Source organism: Paroedura picta, chromosome 8 (assembly GCF_049243985.1).
Source record: "Paroedura picta isolate Pp20150507F chromosome 8, Ppicta_v3.0, whole genome shotgun sequence".
Lineage (NCBI taxonomy): Eukaryota > Metazoa > Chordata > Lepidosauria > Squamata > Gekkonidae > Paroedura > Paroedura picta.
The window spans coordinates 73,298,657-73,312,803 of NC_135376.1; the positions used below are offsets into that span (position 1 = coordinate 73,298,657).

Here is a 14,147-nt window from a genome sequence, read left to right on the forward strand (position 1 = left end):
GAGTTTCTACTAGCAACACGTGAGCCTTCACTGTACTGCTGTTGCTAAATAAATGCTTATATGTTGTTATTATTATTACCATTGGGGCCCATTATGCACGGAGGGAAAGGTTGGCATTCGGGGTGGAATGGTGTCGCCTAAAATCACCAATAATGCATGGTGCCGGCTGCAACCGGCCGCAGATTCGGTGCATGCCGCCGAAAAAGCCACATTAGCGAAACACGGAAGAAAGCAGAGCTTCCGGACGACCAGGGTGCAACCAGAACCGGCGCCGGGGTCTCCGCGTGCATAATCGGTTACTCTGGGTTTTGCCGCCATTGCGTCCCATCCCGTACGTATGCGGTTTGCTTTGCGTCTTCCTCCTCCACATTTTCCATGTGACCCAAAATCGCCCTTTCAGTGACCGTGCATAATAGGCCTGAAAGATGAATTGGTACAGTGGTTAGAATTAGACTAGGACCTGGGTTTAAATCCCCATTAGCAGGCCAATCATCCTCTTTCAACTTAACATAACTCATAGGCAGCTCTCTGCTCACACCCAATTTCAGAATAATTTATACACAAATTACACATCACCAGTTACAATCCCTCACTGTTTACTTCTATCCAATGCCACCATTTTACAAAAAGAAAGAAAGAAAAAAGCCAGACAAAAGCAGAAGAAAACATGCAGTTTATGCAATGAAGGTTTCAAAAGGTATGGTTGGGAGAGATGCCTTAGAAATTTTCCCCCATTGATAGCCATCTGTTCTATGAAATTATGTAACCATTAAATAGAACTAGCAATATCTTTACATTGTTTTGCCAATGTTTCCTAAACAACAGCAGGAAGGTTTGGAAACTGGAAACAAAATGAAGCATTTGATTGGTAAACAAACTTATTTTTACCAAACTTGTTTTAATGTTAAATATAAGTACCCTTCCATATATGGGGATACAGTGCTTTTGATACTAGTTGCCATGATGCATATATTTCCTAGAAAAAGGATGACGCATAAGAGGCTGGCTCACACATGCGTGTTTGTTTCTTGATGGCTGCACATTAAATTCATATCTGATTAGGGTTGCCATCCTCCAGGTGGGGACCAGAAATCTCCTGGAATTACAACTGATCTTCAGTCAAGTCTCCAGTTCCCTTGGAGAAAATGACTGCTTTGGAGGACGGACTTTATAGCATTATACCCTGAGGTCCCTTCTCTCTCCAAACCTTGCCCTTCCCAAGCCCTACCACACAAATCTCCAGGAATTTCCCAACCTGAAAGTGGCAACCCTATTTGGAATTGAGTTGTTATAGCTTCTGCACTACAGGTAGATCTTTCAGTGTAGTGGACAGTATATTATACTAGAGACAAAGCCGGTTGCATCTTTAACCGCTCCTAGCGGAGCGGATAAAATAAAGCAGTAAGGACTCTGAGGGCGGGCCCTGTCCGGGATGAGGAAGGGTGCCGAGAGGCCCCTTCCCCCGGACTGACAATTGTAGGGCCCAATCGGCAGCCGCAAAGCGCCTGTCGATTGGACCCTCTGATTGTCAGTCCGGCGGCAAGGGACCAATTGTGCACGGCTCGACTGACGAATCGCACCTCCCGATCTGCCCCCCTCCGCTGCCATTACCTGCCTCATCTTTGAGAGGGCAGGTCGCTGCACACCCAGGACGGCCCAGCGGCGGTGGCTGTAGCGCCGGCTTCGGCTCCAGCCGCGGGCGCCCGCACAACACCTCGCCCCTGGCCCACACAGCCGGGACTGGGCCGCGCTGCCACCTGGCGCAGGAGGACACACACCCACTCCGACGCTGTCCCACATCGCCCAGCGGCCCACCCAATGGAGGAGGCTTGGGGACCGGTTGCGGAGGTGCAGGCCGTGCCGCTGCCGACCGTGACGCAGTCCCTGCCCGCCGCCACAGAACTGGCCAATCGGCAGTGGCCTTGCCTCCAGCTCCAATGCCTACATTCACTCCCTCACCCCCACAGGCCCAGGTAGGCTGCACTGCGTGGGGGGGCCCAGGACGAACCGGCACCGGCTCACACGCCGTCCCACGCCCGGCCTTGGGGCTGGCCCCTGGCCCAGCACAGCTGGAGAGCCGACCCGCGAGACTCCCGAGCCCAGCTAGTGCCCGCTGTATTTCAAGTACAGCGGGCTTATTTTCTAGTCCAGGAATAAAATGGGTGCTAGATGGGGGGGGGGAACTCTGCCTCTCCCTCCCCCCAGGACCTGGAAAGACTGCAGGCTGGAGGCCCCAGGCAGGGAACTCACCAGCAAGGGCAGCTCTCACAGCAGGGTTCTGCAACCTCCAAACCTCAGATGGAAGTGGGAGGGGTGATCAGGGGTGGGGTATGGAAGGCGATTGGCTGGCCGCTGGGCAGACAGGCAAGCCTGTTGGAGGAGGAGGCAGTCAGGGATGGGACAGCCGCCCTGGCTCCGTGTTAAGCACTGAGTGGCACTTAAGCTATGAGACCAGATATTCCTCCTAGACCATATCAGAAATATTAAGTGGAACAGATAAGATTTAGTTAATTCTGATGGTATTAACTCATACATGCAATGGTAGTTTATTAAACACAGTATCTGCTGGTATCTCCATACTATGAGAGCCCCTTCATCAATGTTTCTCCTTCCAGTGCTGCCCTAGTAACACCAAAATAGACAGACACTAGTGATATATTTAGTGCTCCCTCTAGTCTTGACCATGACTTGAGCAGAAGCAGTGCTGATCTAGAAGTGATCAAGTCTTGGAATCCTCCTAAGTGTACTGGAATTTTAGCACACTGGAGTATGCCTGGAAAAGACCATGCTGCAGAGGCTTGCATGACATCAAGCTTATATTTTAAAAAGCCCTGAGTTAGGACAACTGAAGTCACAGGCAACTGTGTGTGACCTTTTCATGACTTTATATCTCATATAGGGGAAAAATATGGGGCTTTTTGCACGCCTTCAAAATCGCACAATGGTTGCCAATTGGAAACGCTATTGATTTGCCATAACGCACGACGTCGTAGACAATCTGCCACACACCTGAAACCAATCTGCAAAAAGCGCTTCCTTGTAGCGCTTTCAGGGGAATCCCAAAAAGTGGATTCACCCTCCGGAAAGCGCTACACTCTTGCAACCAATCTGTAACACTAGCGAAAAAGACCTGTGCATTAACATTGTTGCGGTTTCTTCAAAGTCCCTCCTCCTGAGCCTGTCCTCCAAACTTCCGGCGAAGCGATCGCCATTTTTTTTTCTCCGAGCGAGCGGGGATAAACGCACCAGCGAGCCTCTTTCTGTTTAGAGGCTTCCCTGGCTTCAGTCCTTCACCTTTAGTCACTAAGCACAAACCACAGAAAAGCCCGTTTGCTGAAATAAAGTCCCTTTATTTTTTACACATTAATTCAGCCGAAAATCGGGCCCGTGAGAGGGGGGGGGGTTCACTCGAGGCAGCGTGGCAACGATCATACGATCAAACGACAGCTCACATTAGGCAGCTGGATGGGTCTCTCCGTTGCAACGAATCTACACAGATTCATTACAATGGGTCTGTTTTTTTTTTTTTTTTAAACTTTCTTAAAGGGAAAGGGGCTGTTTGGGAGCATGCTAACGGCTGCCCATTGGCTGCTTGACGGCCAGGGGCGGGACGAGCTTGGCAATAGTGCTTCCTTTTCTGCCGAGACCGGAAGCTGTGGGAAACGCTACAAAACGCAACTGGATTCCACTACAAAGGCAGGTATGCATAACGACGAATTCCACTATTTTAAATGGCGATTTTTCATTCAGTGACCAATTTGCAACAAAGATCCCGGTGCGTAAAGCCCCTATAGATAAGTAGCTTACTATGTGGAGAACTTGCTCTGCTCTTAAATGATTCCCAATATGCTATAATACAGGCTACTGTGGCTGAATTTTTTACATTCTGTGGCTGTTATTACTCCCCTCTAGTAGCTGATTTGTTCTGTTGCTGTGAGTAAAGGCATCTATATCTCCTCCCCCATACGTTGTCACAGAATTCTGTCAAAACCTCTGAGTACTTGGTTCACAGATGGAGATGACTGGTTGGAGATTATCATGAGCCTCTACTGTGTGTAACTTAATACTGTCATACTTGCTCAGTGGGTCTGGAGTCGCATGTGGTTCTTCGACATACCACTGGTGACTGTTCTGAACATTGTTCCCCAACACAGCGTCTGTTCCCTGTTTCAGGAAAGGTCCTTGTGATTGGTAGCTGCTCTTTATCTTGAAATACCCACCACAGAAAGAACGAATAAGTTGCCTGAGACGCAGGCATTGTGCCAGAGATGGAAGCAAACATGACTGTCTTGGCTGATGGGAATTACAAATGAGCACCATTGATTAAAAATATCCATGCACATTGTGGATGCATGTTCTTTACTTAAGTAAATTTTGGGTTAGAGTCCATGATCCATTTATTCCCATGGTTGGAAATATAAATTAATTACATTGAATTAATTATGCTAAACGTTAAATTAAGTTTATGTACAATTCAGCCAGTTCATCAGCATACAATATATGAACGGAGTATGATTTCTGCACAAAGGGGAAAAAAACCTCACAATAAATTTATCTGAGCTATTTGAGACCGGTCTCCAGTTGTTGGTTATACAGACTTAGCTGACTTTTTCTATAGCTATGTGCCACTGTGGCCTTTCCATCTCCTGCTCCCAACTTTGGTAGAGCTAGAAACAGCTGGAAAAGATGAGTACAAATAGACTTTTGGCATATTTCTTCTTCCTCCTTTTCTGTGTGCTTTTTGTGTCTTATTTGATTTTATTCTAGGCTTTGTTGTACTCGCCTTTAAGAAGTCTTATAGAGCAAAAGTCAGGGTTCACAAACCAGTATTTGTGATGTATGTCTGAGCAGGTTTTTCATTTGTGCAAAGGGTATTTAAAGCCTTTAGTTTCATTCCCTTAATGTTTAACTGGACATCCTGATATAGCAAAAGAGTTGTTTAGGCTGTTCAAAATGCTACTGTGTTGGTGGGAGTCACCAGATGGTGCTGTTATACATAGTCTTACACTGTTTTGTGTAGTGCCTGAATTGTATTGATGCTGTATTTTCATTAGATTGCTGGGGACTGCTTGCTGGAAACAGCAAGGAGAATTTCTTCTCTGCTTTGTTCTGTTATGTTAAATCACAATGCATGTTTCTCACAAAGATGCTTTAATGGTCCAATCTCAAACATGATGCCAGGGCATAGAAACGCTTTCCCAGCACAAGGCAGGGGAGAGAAGTCAGTATGGGTCTTTTGTGTAATGGTTAGGAGTGTGGACTTCTAATCTGGTGAGCTGGGTTTAATTCCCCACTCTCCCACATGCAGATGGGGTGACAATGGGCATGCCACGGCACTGATAAAGCTGTTCTGACTATGCGGTAATATCAGAGCTCTCTCAGCCTCACCTACCTCACAGGGTGTCTGTTGTGGGAAAAGGAAAGGGAAGGTGATTGTAAGCTGCTTTAACACTCCTTCTGTAAAGAAAAGCAGCATATAAGAACCAATTTTTTGACATTGTCTTCTTCTTTCACAAGGCAAGAAGAATGTACCAGAGATGTATTGTAGGGTCACAGGTGTGATTTATTAGCTTTTTAGAAGATGACACAACCATCAGTTATGAACAGGTAATTAAAAAAAAATTGTTGGGAGTTGGAATGAAATTCTCACCACAGGCTGTGTTTATCATCCATTTTAGTTAAAAGCCGGATGGGGCCAGAGTATCAAAGCAAATCTAGAGGGTGTCCATCCCATGGAATCTGGGATTAGTAGCTTAAGTTTGAACCTCCAGGACAGAAAGCAGAAAACAGTGTTCTGTTGACTGGCCAATCTTGGGGGCTTCAGTAGCCCCCCCCCCCCCACATTTCTTCTCTAATGGGCACTAGCAGCTTGCAACATTTCATTCCTTCTGTAGCATTTACAGTCTTCATCAGGCTGATTTGTCCCCCCCCCCCCTGTTTAATTCATAAAGTTGTATTTTTCTGCATAATGGGGGAGCCCTCTGAGTGGGTGGAAATCCCTGCCTAATCTTTGGGCAGCCTGGTTTTGCTGCTTTCACTGTTCATGCAAGGGCCAGCCGGTTTGGTATTAGATGCAGTTTGGAATTTAATTCAGTGTTATGCGTTCATCATTGTTCAGCATTTAAACATGTTGCTCAGGTATCTTCAGGCTACTATTGTTCATGGTCTCCTCAATGGACTGTTTGACCCTAATGGTACAGCAGAGTTCACTTGGTAATCCTAGTGTGGATGTAGGGCTTCTCCCTGCCACCCCCCCCCCCCCCCCTTATCAGTGGAATTCACGCTGTGTCTTTGGATGTAACTCTGTTTTGCACTCCCATTTTAAATATCTGCCAGATTGCAGCACAGAACTGTTTTCGTACGTGTGTGGGGAGAAGATAAGAATTGATGAAGAAAAGGCAGTAAATCTTCCATGACTTCATTCAGTACAAAACTGATCCAGAGGCAAAGCAACAGAGAGCAGGGTTGGTGTTAAAATCTTTCTCTGTGCCGGAAAAATATGCAGCAGAATATGCATGTTAATTTGTTCACCTCTTCAGTTCCTTCCGCTTCTCATTGAGTTCACTCTTCCACTGAAGATTTCATAAGGGGGCATTTGTGTAAGAACACCGCACACAAATGTAGCAACAATTAGAGAAGTTGTGGGTTTCTCTCCTGAAAAAAGCAGCAGGTGTGTTTGTTATTTTAAACATAGATGTAGAATGTCCTGTATAATGATTGGTTGCAGAAGCGATATGCGTATTTTCTGGAACAAATGGAAGTTTTCATCTCTGTGAAGGCAGAGGTACCTATAGAGTGTGTGTGACAGGCAGAACTGTTTCAAGAAAACAATCTAATATTACTGATGCATCTTGCTTGCTCTCCTGCATGGGACAGTGGTTCGGGCAGGCTTTCGCAACAGGGGGTTCGTAAAATCCTGGGATTTCATGACAGATCTGGGAGGGTTTTGCTGATTGAGTGGCAGTTAATGATTTTAAATATATTTTTAATTTAAAAAAAAGAAATTACTGGGTGATATGACCATATATGGTCATGTTGACCAGCCCCCCCCTCAATGGCCAATGATGGGCCTGGAGGGGACAGGAGGGGACATACAAATCCTTGCTGGCCGAGCCTTATCGCATATGGTAGCAGCAGGAGTCCAGGGAGGTAAGTACTCTCATTTTACCTTAACTGCTAGGGGATTGGGTTGCAGAGTGGCATAGGCCTGCCCTGTTTCTGGTATTGTTTGGGTAGTGATGATAGAGTGGCTTAGACCTATGTTTCTATGCCCTGTTTCTGGCATGAGGAGGATAGGGGGATGGAGCAACATAGTTCTGCTGTGGCCCTGTTTCTGCAGGCTCCCACTGCAGGTTCTCTTTGGTGAAGAAGAGCAAACTGGTAGTCATCCGATGTGCAGGTATGGTTCTGTTCACAAATCATCTGAAAATATTTCTGTGCTGTCACTTTCTGAGCTGGGGGCATGGACTGGTGATGCCACATCTGGTGGGTCTAGGTGATGTCACTTAATAAGATTTAAAGAAATTCTAGAACGTCACACATAAAGAGGCATTCCAGTGGAACTGAGTAAGACTGTGACCTAATGACTAGATCACTACACAGAAGTCACACCATGGTTCTGCTGGGAATGTCTAGCCACTATAACAACCCAGTATAGTGGGGGAAGGGTGCCCTATCATAAGACCACCAAGAATGGAAATGAGAAGTGATCATGTGACTTCCTGGGGCATGGCAGGAAGGTGTGGCCTGCTGACATCACTTCTGGGGTTTATCTAAGCCTGAAAAATGTTTCAGGGATTTCTCAATTGTAAAAGGTTTGAGAAAGGCTGGGTTAGGGTATTTATTAGGATCTGGGAGGTCCAGATTCAAATTCTTATTCAGCCAATTACTATCTCTCTTTTCTCTCAGTCTAACATATGTCACAGTGTGCTTATTGAGCCCTCATTGGGGAGAGAAGTGGGACATACTTATCTGAATAAACAATGTTTTGCTTTCTCTGCTCATTATATAAGGTGATCATATTTTGTATTTGCTATTCCCCTGACAGCTTCCGGTGTTGGGTTACAGCATCTTTCACTGTTCTCTAGAGATAATACAGCTGAGGGAGGTTTCCAAAGTGCAGAATCATTCCAGGCTGAAGTCAGGGTTCTAGAGGTAAATCAGAGTAAAGTCATCTGGTCCAAATGCCAGAGCACTAGGTATCAGGCAAGGTGGTGTTGGTGATTCAGTATTTGCTGTTGTTGGGGTCACCTCTTGGGCTTTCCATTTTAGCCTCCTACACAATTGGCTCAGATGCCTGGATGCCTCCCTCTCCCTCCCTCTCCCTCCTTTCCAGCAGCCTCCTCTGTCTCTCAAGGCCTCTCCTTTTATCTTCTCTCTTTGTCACTCCCCCCCCCACACACACACACACAAAGCTTAAAGGTCAAGCTTGTCATCAGATGTCTTCCCTCTTCCAGCTGGAGAGGGCATGGTGCTTGCTGGGCATCTTGGGCCTGCCCTGTTCCTCTCTGGACAACTTGAACTTTTCCCTTCCCCAGCTGCAGCCTGGTGATCTGTTTCTCCCTCCTTCTCCATGCATACTGTTGGTATGTTTTCACTCACTCCTCACGGAGGGGGCTGGGGTGCTCTGTGTTTTAGTGCTCCACATAAGTCAGGAGAAGGGAACCCTTACAGCTATATGTTTCATCTATGCTCTACAATGTCTGGGGAAACTTTATAACTCCACACCAGCTTTTCAGGCACACTCCTGCAAAGTCTCCTCATCATTTTGGTGGGTAACTGGAAACAAACTAGAAGATGTGCACTTTGTCTCCTAGCTTGTAGCTCCATTTGGAGCCTTCTTCAGCTCTCTCAAGGTATAGGTGATCTCAGAGGGCTAGGAATGGACAATAGACTTTTAACTGCTAGATCAGAGCTGAGGGGTAGAAGTGATTCTGCTCGAGCTCTCAACTGTAAGTTCTGCCATGCCTGCACGTCCTCTTCCTGTTGGCTAGCTTTTGGTAGCTCTGGGCCAGCAACACTAGGCCCCTCCTCCTTTGAGGAGTCCTCACCATCACTGAATCCTGGCTGACCAATAACACACTACATCATTAGCTGTTGCTAGAAGGTATGTTAGAAGACTCTTTGGCTCATTAATTAAGGCATTTAACCCAGCCATAATTTGCAGAGTGCACACATTATGCATCATGTACAGGAATGAAAATGATTGCACTTATTATTTTTTCATATTGTTTACTTCAGCTTTAATATAGCATTTATTAAGTGCTGCCCGCAAACCATGATGCAGTCTATCCCTGGTGTCCTTCTTTTCACTCTAAGTAAAATGGATCACACCAGGGCAGAGATGAGAAGATGCACCAACATCTGTGAGAACGGCAGCAGGGGACATGGCTCAAAGGCTATGATGGGCCAAGGAAAGCTTTGGGGCTGGATTTTATAGAGAAGGCTTAATTGCATGATGTTTCCAGCACAGATAGTGAAGTGAGTGACAAGACGACAGCAAGAAAGTGAAATCGGAAACACGAGTGAAATCGGAAACACGAGTCAGAATTCCTGCCAAGTAAGGAGAACACATAGAGACAGGCAGCTCTTTGAGCACTCTCAGCATTGAATACAAACAACACCAATGGCCTTAGATAGAAAATATAATTATTTATCACATGGTGCGTGCAGTATAGCCAGGAGAACCGAGGATTGTCTGGCAGCCAGGCAAGGGAGGTTCAGAAGTAGTTTGTCATTGCCTGTCTCAACGTCATGACCCCTGGTGTTCCTTGGAAGAACTCATACAAATCATTAGAGGTCACCCATCCAAATATGAGCTAGGGTCAGCCCTGCTTAGCTTATGAGATCTGATGGAATCAAGTTGGTCTAGATTATCCAAGTCAAAGCTAGAAAACAGACCTCTTTGTGTTGCATAATATTATTAGAGTACATTCATAGCACTTTAGAGCAGTGGTCCCCAACTTTTTAATCACTGGGGACTGGTCAACGCTTGACAATTTTACTGAGGCCCGGGGGGGGGGGAGTAGTCTTTTGCCAAGGGACATCACTGCCGCCGCCTGAGCCCCTGCTCCACTTGCTTTCCTGCCGGCACCCCTGACTTCCCACCACCCTCTGGGGGGTGCTGCCAACAGCAGCTGCTCAGTGCCATGCCGAGGAGGAGCCCCAGCCATGGCGGCCACTAGAGAGCACCAAAGGTGAGCTGGCGGCAGAGTGGCAGGGCAGCCCCTGAGGTAGAGGAGGAGCCACGGCCCGGTACCGACTGATCCATGGACCAGTACCGGTCCTTGGACTGGGGGTTGGGGACCACTGCTTTAGAGGGTTGAAGCACTTACCTATATTCTCTGTACAAATTCTGGCTTTCAACTTCCTCTGGTTCTACGTTTCTTTGCTAGGCTATCGCTTTGTCCCATCCTTTCTCCCTTTTCATTTTTGCCATTGCCATTTTTTTAGATTCTAAATCTGCAGACAGCATGTTTGTATTTGTAAACAGACACACCCAAAGTCATTATTAGTGATTGTAGGAAAAACAAATTGCAAGGATTTGATCTGAGATGTTGGAGCATTTCTGCCAGCATTTGAGAAGTTCATAGCAAAGGTGAAATGTGACGTCATGCTGGACACATTGGAAAATGCACATTCAGTGCACTTCACAGGAAAATCCAGCTGCAAAAGCACATTGAAAGTATATTATTGAACATATGCAGCAGGAAGTTTTTCTGACTCACAACCCAGACAGCACCCCTGTTCTTTTCATTTGGGAGGTGAGTAGCCGATGCCTCTTCTGTTCTTAATTGGCACAGATGGTGAATGTCCCTTTTGAGAAGTGAAATCAAGTCATTCTTTCTGCCAGCATTTGAGAAGTTCCAGTGTCTCTTCTATACAGATTACCAGAAGGAATTCCTTGAGTCCCCTTTTCAGTGTCTGTCCGTGCCCCATTATTTAAGAGCACCCCCTTATTGGAAGGTATGTCAAAAGGAATAATCAGGAGGAATTCTTATCTGAAGTCCTTAGTAAGTAATGAGAGAAATGACAGAGACAGCAGTGAGCAGTAGGGTTGTGTGCTCCAGTGCTCTTTGGCTGCTTCGGAGATCACTGAAGCCCGAAGCGGCCAGCACTGCAGCACTGCCCCTCCCTTCCACACTGCGGCTCTGGCCGCTTCAGGCTTCAGTGATCGCCAAAGCAGCTGAAGCATGCCAGAGCTCACAACCCTAGTGAGAAGTGAGTTTGGGAGTGAATTGCTCTGGTGAGATTAGTCCTGTTGGAGTGTGTACAGCGGGGGTGGCCGAACTGTGGCATGCTGGCAGGGGCTCATGGTAAGTGTAGTCCATGAGCATCAGGAGAGCCACAGTTCTGCATAGAGCATATCACACAAGGCCTGCACTTCATGCTGCCCATGATTCCTGAGCCTACACTTGATGTTGGGTCTTTGTTTTATACGGAAATATTTCTCTCAGCACATTTTCTTTGATCCCCATTGTGAAATCCCAAAGTGTCATCTCCTCCATTGACATGCCCTCTTCGGCTGCTATCAGGGAATCTTCCATCTGAATGTTCATTTGGCTGCAGCCTGCTTTGGCTGCCACATTCATTTCTAAAAGAGGCAGATGAAAAATGTAAATTGGGATGGGTGGTGGTGAAAGAAATCTTGCTGCAAGCAAATTTTTTTATCTCCTGATCTTGAGATAACACAGCCAAACAAAATTGTATGGTAGTATGTTAATTATGCCCCCCTCCCCGAACAGCTAAGTTGTTCAGTGACATTTACCACGGCAAGGTGCATAAATTAACATTTCCCGAAATATATTTTTTATAACATGTGCCATTTTCTGACATATACAAGATGAATCATTTGTAGATATATAGATATATACATGTTCTCACATTTCCTTTGCATTCTTGCCCCCTTTGAATTCTCACCCTTTATATAAGCTCAGAAAAATCTGTTTATTTGTTTTTTCTTTGATTAATCTAGTTCAATAGTAGGCTCAAAAACTGCAAGTGTACAGTCTGGGGATGACAACCTTTTGCAGCCCATTTTTTGATGCTGACAGTGTGCTAGCAGTGTTGCAGCATCTCAATGAATCACCTAAAGGCTGAAGTACTTCTTGTCTTTTCGTTGCCTTTTTTGGCTTCAGTTTTCTGTCCGCATTAGTCACTTATTTGCATTTGTACAAATAAACAGGAAACAAAATCCTGGTGCTGCCAACTGATATTAAACATAAAGAAATCTGCACCAAAGTTGTTATCGAGGGTGGCCCCAGAAACTTTATTTGGGATCAGGCTCAACTTATTTTGTTCACTAAGCTTATTTGGATACTTTACTATTGCTATGTCATCAATATGCATCTATATATATGAGTCAATATATACATTAATATTTATACTGAGTTTATGGGTTCTGCAACAATTAGGGTGAAATGCTCAGAAATTGTATCCTTCAGCCTGGGGATCCTCTTTCCAATATTCACAAGAAAGCATTCCCGTTCCAGATGATTCACAATAGGAGACCAGGTGGTGACAATAGTTGTTGTCATTTTGCTCAGCTAGTAACGACCAAGGGCTCCCAAGTCTTTCTCATGAGATAATATCAGATTTCTATTTCACCTGTTTTGTGTAGGATGCCAATTCCCCATCAGGGATTTTTTTTTTGTCTGGCTCTATGGTTGTGTGATGAGGTTGTAGCCCCCTGAAGTCTTAAGGTCTGGATTTTTGTCCTGTAGCATCTCCGATTTCATGTCATACTAGTCTCTGGCATTATACCTAAAAGCTTAGCATCAACCTCTGGGGAATGCTGCACTGTCTTCCAGGGTAGAACTTGCATCCAATCTCCTGAATGTCTTTTTTTTTTTGTTCTCCCACTGAGCTGCCAGCTGCCATGGGTGGGTTGTAACAAAGCTTGGTTGTAACAAAGCTGTCTTGCTTATAGAGAGTTCTTAGTCCTTAGCATCTCCAGGTAAAGGGATCTGGCAGCAAGTGATGTGAAAGGCCCGTGCGCAAGACCCTGGAGAGCTGCTGCCAATAATAGCAGATAATAATTACCCCTATAGACCAGTGGTCAGACTCAGTAGAAGACAGCTCATGTATCCATGCACTGAAGTAGCTCCCAGTGCTGGCTCTTTTGCCATTGTGGTTGTAATAGATTCTTCCTTGCCTTGTGACTCCTGTCCCACTCCTTTTCCTAATGCTTGTTCCCTCACATAGACCAAATGTGTTCAGTGTAGTTCTCTAAACGCTGTCTGGATGTCTGGTCCTGCTAGTCTGAATATCACTGCTGGGTCTAGTTCAAAAACGTCAGTGGATTTCTTCATATTCTGAGTTGTTTTCAACTCTTACATGTCTTTGAATATAAAATGTGTCTTATTCTGAACTGTTCTGAAGGATGGACCGCAACTAGCTACAGCCTCAATTGAAAGTTAAAGTATTTGATGGTAAGCACTGGATTTCAATGGGAGAAGGTGTCTTGACTTGTACAGGTCAGAAATAGCAATATGTCCTTCGTGGAGAACAACCAGTCTTCTAGAGCAGAATGGGTGATATCACCATGGATGCTTCACCCTTTTAGCATTAGGGCAAGTCATTAGATATCCTTTGTAATGTCTCAAAGTATGTGCCGTTCTTTTACAAATTTTCTGGAACTTGAAAGATGGTGTGCCTTCTTTGGGAGAAAAATGCTTTTGTAAAAGATACACTGGCAGCAGGCCCTGGCAATATTTCAGGGTGTGAAGATGATTCTTATGGAATTTAGGGGATTTCAGAGTGCCAGGTGTTTCTTTTTTAATGGATTTTGATATTTATACCCTGCTTTTCTCCACGATGGAAACCCAAAGCGATTCCAAACATTGTTCTTCTCTCCCCTGTTTTATGATTACAGTGAAGAGCAACAGGCCCAAATCGTCCATTGGGCTTCCATGGCAGAGTACAGATTTCAGCCTAGGTTTCCTAGATCCTAGTCGGATGCTAACCACTTGGCATGCTGTGCTAATCTTCTCTGAATCACTCCAATTTTAGTATATGTACCTGCAGGACTATATATCTCCTTATCTTTTCCTCCCCTCTTCCCTCTATCTTCCCCCCCCCAGTAGGGCACTTCACTTTCTGGGTACAAATCGGTTTGAGGTCCCCGGCCTGAGAGAGATGGACATGAC

At 45.5% G+C, this 14,147-nt stretch overlaps 1 protein-coding gene across 5 annotated transcripts in view; it reads left to right on the forward strand.

Moving 5' to 3' along the window:
• Positions 1-14,147, forward strand: part of PRKG1 (protein kinase cGMP-dependent 1) — an 850,812-nt gene that overhangs the window by 348,578 nt on the left and 488,087 nt on the right. Inside the window, exons 1-2 of one of the 5 annotated variants that reach the window (XM_077350394.1) lie at positions 7,611-7,739; positions 8,048-8,154. The exons of the other annotated variants lie outside the window; for them this stretch is intronic. The gene's annotated coding sequence lies outside the window, so the exon portion shown is untranslated. Of the gene's footprint in view, positions 1-7,610; positions 7,740-8,047; positions 8,155-14,147 lie in introns of those variants that run through there. 5 annotated transcript variants of the gene reach the window in all.